At 42.4% G+C, this 19072-nt stretch overlaps 1 long non-coding RNA gene across 3 annotated transcripts in view; it reads left to right on the top strand.

The window, feature by feature from the left end:
* The window catches only part of LOC124240416 (uncharacterized), a 62874-nt gene that overhangs the window by 5661 nt on the left and 38141 nt on the right, over positions 1–19072 (top strand). For all 3 annotated transcript variants that reach the window (XR_006888864.1, XR_006888862.1, XR_006888863.1), the window contains exon 2: positions 5552–5754. This is a non-coding gene — a long non-coding RNA (uncharacterized LOC124240416). The remainder of the gene's footprint in view (positions 1–5551; positions 5755–19072) is intronic.

Genomic DNA, 19072 nt, shown 5'->3' with positions numbered 1-19072 from the left:
AATGTGATTCCGATGACATTGAAGCCAGGTGTAAATGCCTTTGTTCCGTGCCTCTTACTGTTTGTGGAAGAACCAACTCTCGTGGAAAATGTAGACTTTGTAGCCATTGGAATATAATTATGAGTGTTTTGTTTGTTTTTACAGAACAGATGTAAGACAAAGAACATAGTATGAGATACTGGAATGTAATTTCGAAACATATGTTTCCAAAATTATGGAAACGCTCTGGATGATAAATAAATCCTTTCAGCCTCAGAGGGTGCAGGCTTGTAAGGCTGAGGAAGAGCGGGGTGTTGGACGAGGAGGAACGTGGTTTAAGTAACAGGCTGAATAGTAAGCACATCAAAGCCATTAAAGCATAAACCCCCAGATTTAAAAACGTGAGAGGCAAAAGATTATGTAGCGTGGTCTGGCGGCTTTGCAGAGCGCGTTTCAAATGAGGGATAGAACAAAAGAATGTGTGATTGAAGCTCTTGAAGAGATTTATTTCAGGAGAGAGGCAAACATTTTGCTCTGATACCAATTAACCAGGAAAAAGCACCACGTCATAAATGCCAATATTAAAAATGTAAATCCTACACCCGAGGGTGTACTGAAGACAGGTCACAGCGCTTTGAAGACGGAAAGCATAAAGAGATAACAGGAAGAGAGCTTTGCAACCTCCCAGCCTACCTGCTTCCTTCTGTGTCCTGTCTGCTGGCAAAATTTCCAGTGGGGAAGGGGGCTCTTGTTTGGGATAGTTTGGCTACTTGACCTGTTATAATGTGGGATTTTGATTCTGTCCAAGAGAATTTATCACGGGAACTCCAGAAGATCCTCTTTATCATGCTGTTTCATCTGTAATAGCCTGGAGATGCTCCAGAGTTTTTTTTGTGTTATTTTGGATAGCATAGTTCACATAATGGATGTATAAAGGTATTTACAAAATGCAGAGTGAAAGCCGTCAAGTGCTGTGTATAACACTTTTATGCCTTTTAAAGCGTATTCACATCCATTAACTTAGTTGTTCCTCACCATAATTCTGTGCAAAAGGAAAGGCATATAGAGTCTTCATCTTTAGAGCTTGAAATGGGTTTAGGATGATTCAGCCCAGCCCTTTCACAGTGGAAAAGAGGCCCAGGGAGGTTGAGAGATATTTGTACTCATTAGCCTACTAGGAAGACCGAGCAAGAAGAGATCTGAGCTTTTCTGCCACCAACAGCATTGTGTATTGAATCTTGGGTTTCTCTCATTGATAATAAGGCACTCCAGTCTTCTGGGAAAGGAAATACACTAAAAAGTCAAATAAAAAGTGTTGTCTGGAATAGAGATGTCTGTTGCTAGAAAAATATTTAACTCATCATTACTGAACTAAGATAATAAATCTCTTTACCTTTTCTATTTTGGTGCATTGAAACATTATCTTTTATGACCATAGGTGTTTCTTCATTATTTAAAGCATACTTGTTATTGCAGGGAAGACAAGCTCGTGTTTGATTTATAATGGAACGATTGTGCTTTGAGTTAAATGAAAGTTCAAAGGAAAATGAATTCTAAATAAGAATAATTGAAGAGATTCAAGGTTCATTTGAGTTTATATTCATCAAGGCAATTGTCTCCAGAAATCCTCTTATTTAAAGCAACAGGACAGATTGTAACTTACAAACTTTGTCTTTATGACATCACTTTATTCTATATATCATAATCAGAAATAAACCTCAGCCGTAATTTATACAAAACGGATTGTTACAGAGTTATAAATGTCATTAAGTGGTAGACTTATGCCTCTGTGTCATGCAAGTTGAACCCTGGATTTAAAAAAATTACCCATAATGCAAATATTCTATAAAAATATTCTCAATCCTTTCTCCTCTGGAGCAGTTTCATAGTAAAAGTTCAGTTTCATTTTACACCTGTACTCTGCTCTGGGAAGTGCAACCTTTATTTCTCCTTCATGTTTTTAAAGTCACCTTCTTAATTCTGGTGGAACATAACTCAAACAACTGGAAATGTTAGGAATGGATTTACAGTCCCTCTGGCTACTCTCTATCTGGGATGGAGAGGAGAGTGAAGCTGGAGATAACTTTTCCTGCCATCAAGGGACTCCTCGGGAGAAGAGGCGATGAATTGTAATGTGCCAACCAGTTTTGATTGCTCAGGGACTCGTGATGGAGTTTGTGGATTCTTCAAATCTCTGGTTTTCTCTTTTGGCTAATTTCACTGCTCAGTGGCACCTCTGGTGGTCAGGGACAACCGTCCACTGATGGAGGGGTCCCCAAAGTGATGGTGGCAAAGGAACAACCCCTTTTTGAGCACCTACTCTGTGTCAGACATGGGGAAGAATTCTCACAAATGTACTTTCATTTAATCCTCATACTAAACCTGTGAGGAAGGTACTATCATCCCATTTTGTAGATGATAAAGACTCAGTGTAATTCATGCATTTCTCAAGTCTTTATTGTATGTTCCATTTTCTAGTCCCTGGGATAAGGCAGTGACTGAAAGAGATGTGGTCTCTACCCTCTCTGAGCTTAGAATGCAGTAGGGAAAAAAGAAATTAGACAAATCAGCCCACATATAAATTATAAAACTACAAATGGTGATATGTGTTATCAATAAAAATTATAAAGATTATGAGATTCATAAACAGGGGAGCAGATCTAGTTTGTAGGGTTAGAGAGGGTGTCCCTGAGGTTGTAACCTTTGAGCTGACAGCTAAAGGGTGGAGTTGCAGCTGTCAAAAGTTGCAAAGTTAGCCTGTGGCAGAGCTGGGATTCAAACTCAGATCTGCCTGACGCCAGATTCTATCCACGTCCCACTACTACAGGCAGTTGAAACTCGGCACTGAAATCAGCCCTTTGACTCTGAGCCACCAGCTCCTGCCTCGGTGCACCCTGTGTCTGTGGGAGTTGGTGAAGGTGGATTGGAGGCTGCAGTGGGCTTCTGCTTCTCAGCAAATTATACCAGCAACACGAAGCAGCCCTCGCTCTCTTGTGCATTCTTTCCATTTTCTTCATGGTTCTGTCTAGATTGGACTTGGGACTGGTGATAGGGACGACCCTCTGGCATGACTCCTGATGGGGGAGAGGCCAAGTTCTAAGATATGGGAGGGGCTTGATTAATGACCAGCCCAAGCCAGAGTTCAGAAACATTGCCTGGGGCCCCTCCAACTCCCCCTGGGGCGCCTGCCTCCTAGTCTAACTCCCATTGCTCAACCCTACCTCCCCTTATCTAAAGCCATCTTGGGGATTGGCTACCTGCCTGAAAATCTCCTGGACCTGCGAGGGGCTGCAGCAGGGAGTCCTGTTAGCAGCTGTGGGAGGGTGGTTGGCGTCTGACCAGAAAATTCCTCACTCATGTTTCCACCCACTTCGTGTCTGCAGGGTGAGCTGCCCTGTTGGACACGGTGGCCACCCCAGAGCCGCACCTTCCAGCCGGGCACAGGGGTGGGAGCAGCTGAGGATGGAAGTGAGAAGTCTGGGAAATGGAACATTTTCCTGAGTCCTCTGCTGATTTCTTCCCTCTGCAGGGGTAGTGATTTATCAAAGAAATTGAGGCAATGGATAGCTCTTCAAAGGCACTCTTCCAAAAAGAGAAGAAAATAAAATAACAACGACAAAACAAAAAATCCTAGGAAAAAAATCTTTCTCCTTAAGCCTAAATTTCTACTATGGGTGATTTATTCTTTTGGGTTAAGCAGCGTTGCCTTCTCGCTTCAGTGCTTTTGTTAAAATGCATACAGACTGGGAAGAAGGAAGGTTTTTAATCCTGGCCACCTTAATGTGAATGAGTTTATCATTCTGTTTTTCTGTGCCTGGTGAAAGGGCAGCTGGAGGCTGTGGCTATCTTGGGGAATACCTTACTAGAGAGGGGGGCAGCCACTTTCACTGGTCCCAGCTCCCTAGTCTCCCTTTTGCAAAAAGCCATAATATGTTATGATCACTAGGGGGCGGAAGTAGGCCAGCAATTGGCCCCTAGTACTTGTTACCAATTCTGAAAAACAGAGTTGGCAAATATGCATTATTAGTGCTCTTTTTCTTAGGAATCCGAGATGGTGTGAAAGCGTGAGGGAGGCCACTGTAGTGCAATGAAGCAACTATCTGGAAAATAAAAGCCCTGTATTGGTAAAGCAGACACCCAACAGATTCCATCAAAGAACTTTGATATCGTTCTCCAACTGTTTTTATTATGAAAATATACTGAAAATTTCTCAAGGCTAAAATTCAAATGAGAACATTTGAAGCCAAACTGGTTTGTCAAATGCATATTTTCACAAAAGGGTAAAAACTTACATTGAGATCTATTTTTCTGATTATAGAGAACAAACTCTCTTGAGGAATGGTGAAAAAAATCCCCTTCACAGTCAAACATATATTGTACTGTTACGGATGGCTCTGTTCTTACCGAATAAATCTTGCTTAGCAACTCACCTCCAGACTAAATAATAAATCATGGCTGCAAGCTCCAGGCATTTGGCTCTGTCTGGGCAGTGAAACTTTGCGATGGTCTTGATAGCATTTTGCAAAATCCTAATTGCTTAGGGAAAGTGATTCTAGGTGTCTTAAAATGTTCAGAATTAAAGAGTAGCTATTCCTTTGAGGAAAATTATTCTAACGCCATGTGTGTGTCTTATCCTTTAGATGAATTCTGGATTATAGTCTACATACCCTCGTTATTCCTATCAAGAATGTGCAAGAATTTGGAAGCACAGCCTCATGTATCGTACTCAGGTTTTGTAGGAAACTTTGTGACAATTAGGGTAAAGATGCTTAGTTATCTGTGCACACGATACACAGGCCTATCTAATACGTATATAGCCTGAACTGTGTCCCCCTAAAATTCGTGTGTTGAAATCCCAACCCCAGTACCTCAGAATGTGACTATATTTGGAGTTAGCATCTTTAAAGAGGTAAAGAGGTCATTAGGGTGGGCCCTAACCCAGTAGGACTGGTGTCCTTCTAAGAAGAGGAGGTGTGGTCACAGACACACAAAGGGAAGGTCATGTGACGACAGATGGAGAAGACAGCCAAGCCAGAGAGAGAGGCTTCAGAAGAAACCAACCCTGCTGACACCTTGGTCTCAGACTTTCAGCTTCCAGAACTGTGAGGAAATAAATTTCTGTCTTTTAAGCCACCCAGACTGTGGCACTTTGTTATGGCAGCCCTAGCAAACAAATATTTTATATCTATATTATATATAGATTAAATTTTTTCCAAAAGTCAATGGATTAAAATGGTATCTCTACATGTTTAAATCAGAGCTCATCATTTGGATTTAACAGTTTTGATATCAGTAATTTTGAAGTAGAATTGTTTAAAATGAAATAAAATCTTTACAGAGACTCACGTTATTGAGCTGATCACCCCTCTGTAAGTGGTGGATGAACTCAGTCAACTGTGTTTGTGCCTGGATTCAATATAGCCACTTGGCTGTTTCAATTTCTCGTCCTTGGGAAGGAGGAGGTACATTTAGATATTACTCTCTTCTATCTTTCCCCCAAACTGTCATAGGACATTTAACCTCAAGTCCTGTAGAGTAAGTGAAGTCTCTTTCTTTGTCTTATTTGATCCAGCAAAACTACAGTGCGTTGTTCCCAGGTTCACCTCTGGGATGAGATCTGGACGAGAATAATCATGCCTGCCCCTTCACCTCTGGCTGCACTCTGAGAAGTGCCAAGAAGGTCATATCAAAGACCCAGAGGGGAGAGATGGAGCTAAGTGGTTCCAAACATTTAGAGCATGGAATTGAGCTACTTTTTCAAAATGGAGAATGCAGGTGAGAGTTTTTAATCTCATTTTGTTCAGTTGGTTTATTTACCTCTGTCACCAGGTTTGTTGAAGGCTCCTTAGATGAGAATTTGGACCAGCAGTCAGGAGGCTGGGACCTCTCTCTGCTTCCCTCCAGCGCTAATGTTCTCTATAGTAACTAAGTTTTTGAGGTCAGTAGGCAAATGCTGGGCCTAAGATAACCCTTGGCAATACTGACAAGTTCAACCTTCCTGCCCTGGCTCAGTGGCCTAGTGTCTCCTTTCCAAGGCTGCTTTTGCATCCATGAGACCCTTTCACTTCACTCTTAGGTGCCATGGGCCAGTTCTCTGGTGTTATCTTCTTTTCCATCTCTCCCTCTAGGAAAACTCATTGTCTAGAGAGTATTGGATACAAGTCACTGGCAACTTAGTGCCAACTTAATAGGTTACCTTACTCCAGGGCAAGGGTGTTTAAAATCATATTCCTTATCTTATCTATAGGACTTTCTCCTTCTGAGAGCAGTTTCAAACATCTAGGAGCAGTGGGGAGGCACCTTTGAGGGGAAAGAGCTTCTTATGCATCTGTCAGGCAAGCAGTTCCCTCCTTTGCTGGGGGAGAAGCCCAGGTGCGAATAAAAGAGCCATATTTGTAGCTGTTCATAATGAACAAACGTTTGTGCCAGGATTAGGAGCCTGGGGCTGGTTGACCTCTTTCATCTTCATCCTCTTATCATGGGGTGCATTTTTGGATGTGTATTTGCTCACTCTGGGCAACTCAGTGTTGTACACCAGTTATTTGAGCCATGAAGCAGCCTGAGCCCCATGGGCAGCAGGACAGGACAGGGCATGACCAGCCTCTGAAACACGCCTGCTTGTTGCCTCTGTCTGATGCAGTTTGGGAAACAGAGCATGGTACACAGGAGGAGATCAATAAAATTTTTTTTTGCACGGATGAATAATGAGTGGATGAGTCCTAGGTGCTTACAGAGGAGAACTCACTTTGGGTTTTTCCCTGCTGTTCATTCTAGTTAGGTGTGAGCCTGGTGCCTTAGCACTGTGCACTACTGTGTGGCTTTGCCACATCCTACACCTGCTCTCCCGTGTAGTATGTTCTACTATGTAGTACATGCCACATATAGACTTACATACTGCATGTTATATCCGTTACAAGACAGATACACAAAATTAAAATATTTAAAAGACTGAGAAAAAACTAAGTACAAATAGAAGTTTGAATATATCTTCCTCCACCCCAATGGCTGTAAATGCGCACTCTGTGAGGGAGGGGGTTGGGCCCCACTTTGGAGACCACATGCTTGGTGCAATAGTTTCATGTCTGACATTGACCAGAATCTATGTTACATCCACTAAATGAAGTAAAGCCATAACTCAATTAAATAAATAGTCACTGAGGGCCTGTCTCATGGTGGGTAGTCTGCTAAATGCTAAGGGGATAGTGACTCTATGTCTTAGATTATTCCAGGCAGAACTAATTTAAAATACTCGCTCTCACTTTCCCACTCATAATGGCTGGTGTAATGCCCAGCCATTTCTTTTACTATAGAAAATATTGTGACAAGAATTGTGGAAGAAACACAAGATTTAGAAGAAGGGTCTTCTTCTTCAGGTCTTATTTTGGGTTGTGTTGCTAGGCGTGGCCACGGTTAGAAAACACAAGGCCACCAGGGAGGGGAATACAGGACCTTCAGACATCTTAGTAATGTCTGTTTCTGAACCTAAGAGGAAAATGCACAGAATTCCTTTTATTATTCTTGTTTAATCAATGCATGTATGCTATAAGTACACTTCTGGAGGATGAGCTATTTTATTAAAAGCAAAAAGAAATTTAAAAAGGCATTAAAAAACATAGGACGTTCTGAGATTGAGTACAAAGAGAATGAAGCAGGAAGTACGTTACACAGACCAATGGCGCTGGAGCAGCCTGGGGAAGCTTTGCCAATGAGGTCGTCTGCTGCTGGACCTGGAAGTACAGTGCAATGTGGGCAGGTGGAGAGGCGCTGCACGGATGCTCCAGGCAAGTTGAACAGCAAGAGCTAAGCATGGCGCTGGGGCTGAGCCTGGAAGTATGAACATCGGCCTGGAAGTCAGTGGGAGGCTGGCTGATGGGCATTCATGTTGGGTTACAGTGGGGGTCCAGTGGAGAGATGGGGTAAAACTGATTGAAGCATGTTTTGAAAGCCAGACAGAAGAGTTTCGAAATTATGTTGAGAGCACTGAAGAATCATTGATCAAAGCAAATTAACTTTTGGGAGGGATAATTTGAAGCTGTGGAGAAACGACACCTGTTGATGGTATCTACCTGAAATCTTCCAACTCCATCCATTTCTGGGTTTATAATGCAGCCATAGTCTCCTTATTGGCCTCCCTCCCACTCGCGCATCTTAACCCTAGCTGGTCCATTTCCTACACTTTTGGCTGAGAGATCTTTTAAAAATGCCATCTGACCATATGTCTTTCCAGCTCAAATATTTTTTAATGGTTCCCACTGTCTTTTCCATAAAGTCCTAATGCCACAACTGGATGTACAGAGGCCCCTGCGCCTTTCCCCTTGTCTTCCTCTCCAGCCCTTCCTCCCATTTCCTACTCAAGCCAAACTGAAGTTCTTGTGCTTCTCTGAGTCCTCCAACCCCTCACAGCTATACCTGGGCCGTGAGGCCCCCCACCCACCCCCAACTTCCGCTTGCCCTGCCTGACTTCTACTCATTCTTCAAGACTTGGCTCAGCTGTCAGTGTCCTCTAAGACTTTACTACTCACAGCGTGGTCTGTACACCAGCAGCATCCTCAGCATCTCCTGGGAGCTTGTTAGAAGTGCAAAATCTCAGGCCCCACCTCAGACCCACTGAGTCAGAAATCTGCATTTAACAAGAACTCCGGGAGATTTGTGTGTACAGTGAAGCCGAAGAAGTGCTGCTCTCGGCAGTCTGGTCTGTCCCTGCACCACCCCCGAGGCTGTGATGGTCAGGCCCCCATGCACTCCTGGAAACCTTCACAGTGAAGGGTGGTTATCTTCTGTCTACTTCTCTGTGTTTCCTTACCAGGCTTTGAACTCTCTGAGGGCTGGGACCACGTCTTATTCATCTTTGGTGACTCAGTAACTGCTCTGGAGCCAGCACACAGCGGCTGTTCAGTAAATGCTGTTGCATGAGTAAAGAATTGGTAATGGCCTCATACTGTGAACAAATGATGGTCTGTTACTTACGCACTGTCAGTGGCCAGGTTAACGGGTACTCCTTTTCAGATACTTTATTGGGACTTAGTTTAGCTTCCTCTTTTTGAGAATCTCTTTACTTTAAACGAACTGTGAGGCCAGCCAGGCCCCTGGCACCTGCCAGAGCCCAGAGCTCGCATTCATGATGCTGACATTTAAACCCAAGAGACTCTTCCCTTTAGTAGGATGCTTTAAAATGGCTGCCCCTTGGGGAAACATCAACTGTTCCTGAAAAGCAGTCTTTTCAATTAAACAATATGTTTCTTCTGATCAAAGATCTACTTTGAAGACTTAAATTGGGCTTCAGGTGAGGATTAAGAGACTAAGTGGCACAGGGCACCACCTCTAACTCCTTCTCTATGCTGGGGAGCCCTCATCAGGACTCTTGGCTCTGTGTAAAGAATGAGGAGGCCACTTCAGCCCCAGAACTGGCTTTTCTCTCTTTTTTCTGGGAGAGGGAGATGGGCGACCCTTATGCCAGAACTTGACTGGAGAGAGACCCTACATTCAATGTTGGATTCCAACGGATGTGATTAGGGCTGCCTCAGTTCTTTCATGGCCCGCTTATAAGAGCCTAGAGCACCATGCCAAAGAGGGCAGGGGCGACTTGAAGGCCAAGGCTTGACCCAGACCTCCTCGAAGGCTTCCTTACTCTCTGCTACAAAACAGGTTTTTGATTCCCCTCCTTCCCACCCTGACACCCTGAAATTTCCCTTCTAGTGTGTTTGGACTCAGGAAAGTATCTTGTCTTTGTGATGAAAACAATGCCTCGTATTTGCAAAGTGCTTAACTCTTGGATGCCCTTTCCAACCTTTGAGCTCGCTTGGCCCGAATGGGAGGCAGCAGAACCTTTTCCTTGACTTCTTAGAACGTGTGGGATTAAGATGCAGAGAGAGGAGGGGACTAGCCCAGGGTCATGCAGCTAGCTGGGCCAGAGATGAGGCTGGGATTCAGGGCCTCTGACTCTTGGGGCAAAGCTCTGGCAGACTGCTTCCTGACTTTATAGGATGGATTCCTGCATATGGATACCACAGGCCAGGATTTAAATACACCATGTCTTTTAATTCTCATTCCTCTGAGAGATAGGTACCCTATCTTCCTCATTTGACAGGTGAGGGAGTCAAGGTGGACATCCCCATCTTGCCCAGGCAAACTTCTCCTGCAAGACCCAGCTCGACTGTGACTCCAAGATTCTTGCCCTGTCTTCCCAGTAGCCGTGGGTGCTCCTTCACTCTGCTCTTGCGCTTGTTTGTCTGTCCGCCGTGGCATCCGTCCTATGGGGTGGTAATCATGTGGCCTGTGACTGGTTCGAGAGTATCATTTCTTCTGACGGGATTCAACGCTAGGTGATAGTGTTCCTTCCCCTTCCTTTGCAATTTCATCTCAAGTTTTGTTTCTTTGGGGTCCTCTGGAGTGAAAGAATGCATGTTACACGTCAGGGCACATTTGACAGATGCAAGTGATTATACTAATAGTGGGATTCTTTCTCTACGTGTCTAATGTATTCAGGCTTCTTTCAAATGAAATGAGTTTAAAACTCATCCCTAAAAGTGAAATGAGGTCTTTAAGTTTTTCCTACCAACCTCCTTCTTTTATCTGGGTTTTAAAGCCTCTTGGTTTTTAATATGAGGAGGATATGGTGTTGCCTATAATTTGCTTTAAAATACTTTGACACAGACAGCCTGATTTTATATCTATATATGTATACACATGTATAGGTAAATATACATATATACTTCTGCTGTGGTCTTACCGAAGCCAGTTTGGTTGTTTACAATTATTAGTTTTTTTCTGGTAAACAATTCTATAGTAAATAATTCTATATATGTGTGTACATATATAAGTGTATATGGGTGTGTTATATATACGTATATATGTGTGTATGCCTACATATGCTGGTATATGTGGCGTGTATGTATTTGTGTGTGAATTTACTTTGACCCCTATCCTAGGGATAGTCTGTTACCCTAGGGGGGAGCTGATGCTTCAGGGGTAGGTGGCGAGTGTTTTGAAAGCTTCTCAGCAGAAGTGCACACTCCAGAGGTGGACTTCAGCTATCTTTATATCTAACTAATGACGGAGGCTTTGTTATTTTTCATGGGTGAAAAAAGCAGCGTTCAGGATCAATGGATCGGCCAGAAATATTGCAGAGACCCTCTACCCCTGTATAAATAGGGCACAGGAATTTAGTCCAGTAGTCCACACCTTTCAAAATGATGCCCAAGGCTTCATTTTGAAATGGTCCCGCACCCAGCCATTGATCAGAGAATTCTTGTCTCATGAATTTAATTATAAATTAAATTACAAACCTGCTACTAGATTATTGTCATGTTTGCCTTTGGTGACCCTAAAAGTTTCTACCAGGACAGAGCGCTGGAACTTCTTCAAGTGGACAGAGTGGGTTGTACGAATGTTTTAGGACTGCTTGCTAAATGAGCGAATGCTTGTGTGGCAGAATTTGGTTTGAAACTTACTTTCATTGTAATCAAATGGCGAGGGGAGAGATAGACTTCACCCATCCCTAACTATTGGATACTGTCCATGTTTACTAGAAAGAGCCTAATAATTGTGAACAACCAAACTGGCTTAGATAAGATCACAGCAGAAGATCATGGAGTAACTCACTTCATCTCTTCCAGTGGTCTTTGCCTCATTAGATGACTCTATTTCCATTTTTACGATATTCACTCATCAGCCTTTTCAATTTTGCAAGGGAGGCTAGAAAAGTATCCTCTAAGCAAACAACAATAAAAACACAAAACCTTTAATGATGTCTTAGCTTCATCTTGGCATATCTCTGAAATCTAGTTTTAAAAATACATTGTGGGGCCATGGATGAAATTGATGCCTGTGTGACAAGTATCGTCCTGTCCAGAGAGGCAGGATTGTTGACAGCGTGCAAGAGGGCAGTTACGGTGGTGGCCCTGCTATTAATCCAGGGCCACCGGGGAGAGACTCTCCAGTTACTTTAGCACGGTTTGCCCCACGGGGCCTGTTAGGATTGAGGGGAGAAGGTTGCTGCAGATATTGTGGGAGTCATCCTTAAAATCCATGGGAGCTCAGCATGGAACAGCTGGTTGGGCAAATCCTGCCTTGCCAGGATGGGGTTTTCTCTCGTTTCCAGAGTTGGAGGGTACAGTGTTTTTAAAATACAGCACAGTAATAACTCAGCAAAAGAGTCTGTACATAGAAGAGAACCCTGGATAGAAATACACCAACTGTCAGTTATGGTTGTCTTTGGATGGTGGAAATACTGACAGTATTTTTCATTCATTTTTTTGGAAATCATTTTAGTGCCTGATGCTGTTGTTTTGAGGTACCGAGTATGGAGTCCGCTAGCAATACAGCCTTTGAGTGAGTTGGGGGTGGGGTGCCTGACCTCTGACCTGGCCACACGATGAGAGCAACCCAGGCTGAGCCCTGGGGCATTGCCAGGCTTATTATAGGAGGAAAGAGCCCAGAGAAGGAAGAGAGAGATTCTCTCAACAGAGAGAGGGAGGCTGGGATTATCTTAATTTCAATATTGGAAGAGATGTGACCTGATTTTATATCTCAAGCTTCTACAACAGGTCATATTGGTTATAGAAGCATTTTCCCATGTTATCACATACTTTTCATAAATGTGTATATTTTAAGGTCTCACCATCCAAACACACTCACTAAATTTAAAGGTTACATACTACATCATTGAATGGCTATATTATTGTTCAGTTAACCATACCCCTACAGTTGGAAATTCAGATCTTTTCCTTTTTCATCATATATTATGATGACTATGATGGTGCATAAAGCTGTTTTTTTGGTTTTAATAATAATAATACTGGTTAGTATTTATGGAGCTCTTTCTACGTACTGACTTGTGGTAAGAATTTTACAAACATTCTTTCATTTAATTCTCATAGCCAGTCTGTGATAGATACTATTATTATTTCCATTTTACAGATGAGAAAATTAAGACTCACAGAGGCTAGTACATTGCCCAAAGTCACCCAATTAAGAAATGGTAGACCCAGGATTTGAATCCAGGGGCATCTGACTTATAAAGTCTATGCTTCTGGTCACTAGGTATGCTCCCTCCTCTATATTTAAGATTATTTCCTCAGCATAGGTTTATAAAAGCAGAATTACTGAGCCAAAGGTTGCATATTCATTTATAAGGCTCTTAACACCTACTGCCACCAGCATGTTTTATATCATCTTCATGAATATTGGGTATTATTATTAAAATAATTAAACACTTGGCTAATTTGACATGCAAACATAGCATCTTATAGTTTTTATTTGATTACTGGAATGGGTATACAATTCCCTACATTTACAAATTAGTTATAATCCTTCTTTTCTGAGTTTTCTGCCCTGCCTTTTGGTTTATTTATCTACCAGGGTCTTGGCATATTTCTCACTGATTTGTACGAACTCTTTACACAAAAATGGTTTTAACTTTTTGTTACATTGCTGCAATTTTTCTCTCTGCTATCTGTCTTCTAATTTGTCTATCAGCTTTAAAGATTTAAGATGCCTTTTCCTCATCTGATTATTGTCCAAAGGTGGACATATTTATTCCCCGTCTGATTATTGTCCAAAGGTGGACTTATTTATTCACTGATGAATAGGACTTGATCTGATCGTTAAGCCCATCACAGAAACCCTTGTTAGCATTTATTTATTCTATAATCACCTAGTTAGTGCCTACTTTGTGTAAAGCATTGTGTTAGGTGCTGGGAGCATCTGTGTGTGCACGGATGGGAGAGGCTGCTTACCCTTCAAGAACTTCAAATCTAGTTGGGAAGTAGGGCCCAGCACACATGTAAAATAATAAAACGACACAGGACAAGACCCCATAATAATGAGCAACAAATACGTTGTTCAGTTAGCATCAAAAATTTAGGTGAAGTAGGAACCCAAATACTATTCATAAAAGTCTACTAAACTAACCCGATTTTTGTTTCAGATAGAGCTGAGTTCAAATGCAGGTACCAACATTTATTTGCTGTGTGATTTTGGATAAGGTACTTAACTTCTGACCCTCTTTTCTGAAAGGTAATTTTTGGAGGGGCAAAAGAATGACTCATCTTATATTTAAATCCAATAAATGCATGCCAGGATGTGAGACACTTTTAGGCAGCTGTGAATTTTAGGGAAAGATTTTATATATATACATGTATTTGGTGAGGAAGATTCGCCCTGTGCCTACCTCCTTTGCCAATCTTCCTTTTTTTTTTTTGCTTGAGGAAGATTTGCCCTGAGCTAACATCTGTACTAATCTTCTGCTATTTTACATATGGGTAGCTGCCCCAGCGTGGCTGATGAGTGGTGTAGGTCCATGCCCGGCATCTGAACCTGTGGATCCGGGCAACCAAAGCAGAGTGCGCCGAACCCAACCACCATGCCACGTGGCTGGCCCTGAGAGATAATATTTTAATGGGCCGTTCTGGAGTTCCTAAATCATACCAAGTATACGTTTACACCTCCCCTGAATTCAGTAGATGTTTAGAATGCGTCACAGACTGTCCTAGTTACTTCACCTCACTCATTCATGGAACTAATATTTACTGGCACTTAACCAGTGTCAGGCACTAGTGGCCATGGACACTTTTTATACCCTCTTTAAGGTCTATCAGCCTTATCAAAAGTTGTCCAAAATCCAGGATACAAAGATTTTCTCTCCAAGCAATTGAAGACCTGTGTACCAAAATAGTTTTTTTAAAAAAGATTAATTGACAAATGTAGTCTGATTGCTCATAAGCTCCCAATGGAAATGTCAGTGAGCAGCAAAATGGTGGGCGACAAGAGTCTCTTCAATGAGTTTGTGTTTAGGGGATCTTGCATGGAGACTGCTCCTGCAGCGTGGCTCGAAGAGTTTCTCAAGAAGTCTGCACCTGGGTGAGTACTAGTGGCTCGAAGAGTTTCTCAAGAAGTGCTGCCAGCCCAGTGAGTACTAGTGATAATTACTCCAGAAGGTGATGTCTAAACTGAAGCACCTCTCTCCACTCCTAACTTTCAGGCAAGCCAACTCAGCCTCAAGACCTGGGTCAGCGACAGTGCAACCCCAGAGCTGTAGCCAACTTTGTCACCCTGTAGCTAGCATGACACGTCCACTTCTCCAGTCTCCCACTAACGCTGAATGTTATCAATGTTTTTATTTTTGCCTTGTGTCAAATATTTTTCCATCTCAACAAATAGACTTCCGTAAAATCATTCTTAATGGGAACATAGTGTTCTATTACCCAGAATTTCTGTAATTTGGCCAACCAATTTATTATTGGATGTTTAGATCATTTCAATAGTTTGTCTTTTAATTCTTCACGAAACTCAGTTTTATTAGTCTTTTCTTCTCAATTAGTTTCTGGTGAAGCAGCACCAATATGGACTCCCATTCCAGGATAGCAGAATGCAATTTCTCTGCACATCAGCAAGAGATACAATAACAATTCTAAGAATTGTTTGCCAGTATGATAGATAGAATATATAAATGGGATTTCATGATTTAATTTGCATTTCTTTGATCATTGGGAAAAGAAGCACATTTTTCACATTTATTGGCCATTTACACTTCCTCTTTGTGAATTGCCTGTTCACTCTTTTTGCTATTGGTGTGATCATCTTTTTCTTATTGATGCATAAGAGCTTTTTACATATGAACAACACACATTTAATTTTAAAAGTTAAGATTATAGTTAAAAGGAAAAGTGATCAACATACAAAGAAAGTATAAAAATAACAGTGTCCTGCCTGGTCTCCAGTCTTGTGTTTCTCTAATTCATTGTCCATGTGGAGGTTAGAGTGAGGGCTGTAACATGCAAGTCTGATCATGTCCTTCTCTCTTTAGTAGCTTCCAAGTGCATTAGGATACAGTCCAACTCCCACATGTAGAGTGGGAGGCCTTTTATGATCCTGCTTGCCTTTCGAGACTCACCTTTCCTAATCTCCTACATCCAATTCTAAGAGCCTTTCATATTGAATTAGTTTCAGCTCCCAGGAAGTACCAACCTTTCTCTCTCTTCTGGACCTTTGTGCTATTTCCTCCGTCTGGGCCTCTCTTTCAATTCTTTCTTTTCTGATAAGTACCACTCAACATTCAGGTCTGCCTTGGACACTGCTTTAGATCAGTGGTTCTCAACCAAGGGTGATTTTGTCCTCAGGGGACTTTTGGCGATGTCTAGAGACGTTTTTGGCCATCACAGTGTGGGGGAGCTATGCTAACAACATCTAGTGGGTAGAGGACAGGGATGCTGGTGAATATTCCACAGTGTACAGGCCAGCCCTCCCCGACAAAGAATTATCTGGCCTGAAATGTCAATAGTGCTGAGGTTGAGAAACCCTGCTCTATACCTAAAAAGTCTTTAGCAATTTTCCCACCTACTGCCTGCCCACTCTAAGACTGGTTGAGTATCCCTTCCGAGGTCTCCCAGGACACCACCCTGCACTTACCACATTCATAGACCTACTACACTGTATTGTAGTTGCCCTCTGGGCTAGGAGCTTCTTGAGGGAAAGGAACATGTTTTGTTACTCCAGGGCCCCGGGTTGGCTAGATGATTGGCAGGTCCCCAGTGTGGACTGGGGAGACAGAGCGCCTAGATTTGAATATGAAGCCCTGCTACTTACTAGCTGTGTGCTCTTGGGCAAATTACTAACCTCTCTGTGCCTCAGTTTCCTCTTCTGTAAAATGAGAATATTAACAGTACCTACCACGTAGAGTTATTAGGAGGAATACGTGGGTCAATATTTGTAGACTCCTTAGAGAAATAAGCTCTATATAAGAGTTAAAGAAAGGAACAGGAATGAAATAAGCACTCAGTACATCCTTGTTGACTGAACGACTGGTGCAGGCCCCACTGTGGGTTTCTTGTCTGTCTCCTGTTTCACTCAGCACATAGTGGTTTCCCCCAAGAATTTAAAAAGTTTCTTTTCTTTGTAGTTCCTAATTTTCCTAGGCTCACATTCTATCTCTAAGTATCTCTGTAGTCATGAGCTGCTAACTGTCCTAAAAAATGTCCTTGTTTCTGTTGTGTAAAGGGGCGAATGAGAGTAAGCCAAAATATGGGATCGCAAACATGCTCACCCCATTTGGGGAGCAATTTTCTTTTAAATAAATGGCATATGTGGTTCCTTCATTTGTATGTGGGCTATACCATGGCGAGACTTTTACAATTGAGTCTATTTGAAAAAGAGAGATTGACGCAAGGTACATGGAGCACGCTCTGCGGCAGCGTTGTGTACCGCCTCAAATCAGTGTCGGCTGTTACATAGTTGAAGTTAATTTGACGTTGAAGTAAACAAATCAAAGTGTGTTTATGGAATAATTAGGCCCTATTCTCAACGCTGTGGCTAAGAAGTTTTGTCACAATTACCGATCAGTGGTTTTCTTTGTTTTGTTTTTGAAATTCCATAGCAACACACAAAAATAAAGCTGTTGTTTTTACACTAGTACTTATGTAATTCCAGTGTCTTGGCGGGCAGAGTAGCCAAGGACGAAGTCAACAAATTCTTGGAGAATCTTCTCATCGTGGTTCTTAGAGCGTAACCTGGTTGGATCTTTGGAACTCAGCAGGAAAAGGGAGAATCTTTTATAAGTGTGGTTCGATCTTTCAAAATGGCTTTGAAATGCATGCTCCCGGTCATTCCTTGCTTGCATGTGCAACTGTCTCGTGTGTTGTGGCTTTCTCTCCTTGTCACTGGGGCGAACTGGTTCAAGATCTTGTGGAACAAATGCTTCCATCCAGATCAGCAACAAGAAACCTGAGGTGGGAAAGCAAACTGAGGGAGCGTCACGCTTTGTCACTTTTTTTTTAAAGATTTATTTCAAGGAAGCTCATTAAGCTCCCTAAAGGAGTATACTTAATCACGTATACCACAGAGGGGTCTTTTCATGGGGATACCAGTCGACTGCCTGGAAGGCATATCTAGGAGAAGGGGTCTGCAGGAGGCTGAAGATGTGATGGAGAGGTGGAGGTGGAGATGGGGACCCCTGCCCAGCAAATCTCCTTGAAGTTGTTCTGACCCACTAGAGAGGTTTAAGATTGATCCAATTCTTCTCCTCAGACACCATCTGCCCAGTGCCTTTCTCAGGGCATTCTGGCGTTTTGGATGGGTTCTTCTGCAAAGAACCTCTCTCTCTCCTGGTCTCCTTTAAAGGGAGGTGTGGATCTTAGCATTAACGTCAGTCCCGTCTTTCCTTCTCTGTTCAGCCCCAAGACTCCCTGCCCTTTGCACACAGCGTCCTGTTTCTCAACAGCGTCCGTCCCCGCCCCTGGAAGCTCTCGCTGCTCACTGAGGACCTTCGTGATTGTGGGCGCTGTGCGACTGTCAAACTCTGGGGCCTGCTGCCGAGTGTTATTTTAATTTCTCTTCATCTAAATTCCTCATAGAGCAGCTTTTGAAACATGAGATTGTCTTATTAAGAGGTACTTATTGTAAAGTAGAGTGAGCTCCACCTTTGATGAAGACAGAAGGGGCCAAGTTTGATGGGTTGGACAGCGTTAGACAAAGAGAGTAATTAATGACTTAATTGCCTCTTCACTCTTCCCTTTTTAAGAAAAGAAAGTTTCTCTTCTTTTCTTTCAAAACTCATCAGCCTGAAGATTGGAATCCCCAAAGCTATTTTACAGTTTAGTGAAAGAAAAAGAAAAAGAGAAAGAAAAGTAAACTGAAACTCGATCTTTCTATTACATTTTCCTGTAACATCTTCCTCACTGTCCAGAATCATCGTCTATTGATTTTACCTTCAGTGGCCTTGGAAGTTGCAGTCATCTGTTTGTAGAGAGTTCAGTACCTTGTATGGATTTCCTTGTGTTGGTTTAAACGCTGATAAGATACGTGGCAAATTAATGAAATAAAAATAGCTTTGTCAATAAACAGAAGAGAAGCCACTTTCAACATTTGTCCGGTACCCATTGTTTTTCAGGGCCTAGACAAAATTAGTGGGTAGGATTAAAGAATATATTCGTCTTTTATCCCATGTTTGAGGACTTGATCACAGAGGCATGGTTTAATCCGAACATCAATAGCACCTCGTCAATTCCGTCAGAGACAGCTGTCAAAGTGGACTTTGGGTTTGTTAGAGCTTTGTATTTTATCCTTTTTTAAGGTCAGGGAGTATTTTCTTTGATTTTTG

Source organism: Equus quagga, chromosome 5 (assembly GCF_021613505.1).
Source record: "Equus quagga isolate Etosha38 chromosome 5, UCLA_HA_Equagga_1.0, whole genome shotgun sequence".
In the NCBI taxonomy this organism is placed as follows: Eukaryota; Metazoa; Chordata; class Mammalia; order Perissodactyla; family Equidae; genus Equus; species Equus quagga.
The sequence above is the reverse complement of the archived record's forward strand: the minus strand, read 5'-3'. Positions and strand labels throughout refer to the sequence as shown.